Genomic DNA, 3,435 nt, shown 5'->3' with positions numbered 1-3,435 from the left:
GACTGGGGTGCATATGTTGGATGGGGATGGATGAAAGGTTGAAAAAAGAACTAAATCTTCATTTTTCATCGTGGAAAGGCAATAGATAATGCTTAAAAAAAAAAAAACCCAAATCAGGAAATAATAAACATTTTATTTAGTGAGATGGCAGTAAAAACTAAAAGAGCCAGCTAAAAAGGGCTGAAAGTGGTTGCTTTTGGGGAGAGGGAGATTGAGAAGGAGTCCATTCCCACTGTTTTTCACAACAAGCCTCAGAGAGCTATTTGCTTACTTAAATATGTGCATGTATGGCTTTGGTAAAAACAAAAATTGACTCTTAAAAAGTGACTGAGTGGAAAAAAATATGCAAACCACATATCTGACAAAGGACTTGCACTAGAATATATAAAGAACTGTCAAATCCGAACAGTAAAAAACAATCCAATTAGAAAATGGGCAAGAGACACGAACAGACATTTTACCAAAGAGGATATGCAGATGGCAAATTATGCACTTGAAAAGACGTTCAACATCTTAGCCAGTAGGGAAATGCAAATTAAAGCTACAACAATCAGAATAGCTAAAATAGAAATTGGTGATAACACCAAATGCTGGCAAGGATGCAGACAAACTGGATCACTCATATATTGCCCATGGGAATATAAAAATGGTATAGCCACTAATGAAATGAGTATGGCAGTTTCTTGCAAAACTAAACATGCACGAACCGTACGACTCTAGTTGCGGCGAGCGGGGGCTACTTATTCTTTCTCATTGCGGTGGCTTCTCTTGTTTCGGAGCATGGGCTCTAGAGTGCAGGCTCAGTAGTCGTGGCGCACGGGCTTAGTTGCTCTGAGGCATGTGGCATCTTTCCGGACCAGGGCTCGAACCCGTGTCCCCTGCATTGGCAGGCGGATTCTTAACCATTGTGCCACCAGGGAAGTCCCTGTGGTACATTTATATCATGGAAAACTATTCAGTTGTTAAAAGAAAACTAATGCTACACACAACTTGAGTAGATCTCTAGAGAATTATGCTAGGTGAAAAAAAAAAACAATCTCAAAAGGTTATATACTGTATGCTTCCATTTATATAACATTCTTGAAATAACAAAATACAGATATGCAGAACAGATTAACAGATGCCAGGGGTTAAGGATTAGTGAGAGGGAGGGGGTGTGTGGCTATAGGGCTATAAAGGGTGGCACCAGAAATCTCTGAGGTGATGGCACAGTTCTGTATCTTGATTGTAGTGGTGGTTACACGAAGCCACACATGTGATAAAATTGCATAGAAACAAAAACATTAAGCGCAAAATAGTACTATATATATATTTACTATGAATACATCTATGTGTAGTAAAAATACACAGAGAATATTCTGAAAAGATATTGGAGGAGTGAGCTGGGAATTGAGAGAGCAGGGGTGTTAGAGGGGACTTTGCCATAATGTTTTCTTTTCTTTTTTAAAAAAGAACATGTATTTGTTATTACTGGAGTAACTGAAAATTTAAGCAAAAAATGCTGGAAGTTTCTATACATTTGTTGGCATATCTCAGTGTAATGGCATAAAAGATGGATTTTAAAACTGAATTTCTGGGAATTCCCTGGTGGTCCAGTGGTTAGGACTTGGCGCTTTCACGGCCGGAGCCCGGGTTGGATCCCTGCTTGAGGGAGTATGATCCCACAAGCCACGTGGCGAGGCCAAAAAATAAAATATTAAAAAAAAAAACCTGAATTTTCTCCAGTGTGTGTGTTTTTATATTACTTTATTGCTAGTTCTTTTCACTGAATGACATATATCATAAACATATGCCCATATTAATACATGTCTTATCACATCCTTTTAAAGGTTGAAGAATATCTCTTTGTATGAATGGAGCATAGTTTATTTAATCGGTGTCCTACTATTGGATAATTAGGTAATTTTCAGTACTTCACCATTAGACCAGTGCTTTGACGGATATCTCTGTAATCCTATTTTGCACAGGGCCTTGATTCTTTCCATGGGATAGATTCCCAGTGGGGGAACTGCCGAATCAAAGCTATGTACATTTTAGGGCTTTGATGAGTACTAAAGGTCTGCTTCTGACACATTCTGGAATTCAGAGGCTCCTCAAAGCTCAGTGAAGAAAACTGTTTTCATGGCTGCCAAGTCAACCTTGACCTTTCCTCTCTCTCAAATCCATTCACAGTGGTAACACCAACCACCTCATATATAGTCTTCAGTGGGTGCCAGACTCTAAGAGCTTTACCCTCTGATGTACTAGTTTTAGCTTCCTTTTCAGAAGTAGAAATCGAGGGACAGAGAGGTTAAACAATTCAGTTGGAAACACAGCCCTAATAAACTTTGGATCTGGGGTCAGAAGCCTCGAGAAACTGGTCCTAGAATCTAAGCCACCCACTGCTTCTTGGGAAATGCTTTTTTTCCCCAATTGAAATATATTGACATATAACGTTGTATTAGGTTTAGGTGTACAGCATAATGCTTTGATATCTGTATATATTGCGAAAAAAATCAACACAATAAGTCTAGGTCACAGCCATCACCACACATAGCAACTTTAAATTATAAAGCACAGCATTGCTAACTATAGTCACCATGCTGTACATTAGATCCCCAGGACTTATTTAAGTTATAACTGGAAGTTTGTATCTTTAACCACCTTCACCCACTCTACCACCCCACCCCGGCCTCTCTCTGGCAATCACCAATCTGTTCTCTGTATTGATGAGTTTGACCTTTTTAGATTCCACATAAGAGTGAGAACATACAGTATCTTTCTCTGTCATATAGTGTCTGTATTTCATTTAGCATAATGCCTTCAAGATCCATCCATGTTATCACAAATAGGAAGATTTCCTTCTTTTTTATGGTTGAATAATATTCCATTATTATTATTATATATATATAAAGGAATATATATATATATCACAATTGTTTTATCCATTCATCTGTTGATGGACACTTAGGTTGTTTCTATCTTGGCTATTGTAAATAACGCTGCAATGAACATGGGGGTGCAGACATCTTTTTGAGATAGAGATTTCATTTCCTTTGAGAAAAAGCATCAGGAGTTAAAGAGTTCCTATGCTACATTTTTTAAATCTCTTGAAAAATTGTAGTGAGCTACAATGTTATGCCATTGACCTATACTGAGGATCTCATTCTTAGAAGCTCTATGGAAAATATTTAGTGTAAAGATGGTTGGATATGTTATTCCTGACATTACAGTGTCTTATCTATGAAAACTCACAGAAGCTTCTCCGAGATCTCAGTACCAGGAAGATTGTGCTCCTCTCAAGCAGCTGGTTTGGTTTTGACTTACAAATGCTGAATCCTTTAACTTATCGACTTACAAACGCTGAATCCTTTAACTTATCTGCTTTTTCTTTGTATTTCCTGCTACAAAGCTCAGAACCAAGACATGGCCTTATTTTTTTTTTTTTTTTTTTTT

Source organism: Physeter macrocephalus, chromosome 1, assembly GCF_002837175.3.
Source record: "Physeter macrocephalus isolate SW-GA chromosome 1, ASM283717v5, whole genome shotgun sequence".
Classification (NCBI taxonomy): Eukaryota; Metazoa; Chordata; class Mammalia; order Artiodactyla; family Physeteridae; genus Physeter; species Physeter macrocephalus.
Note: the sequence above shows the minus strand (reverse complement) of the source record.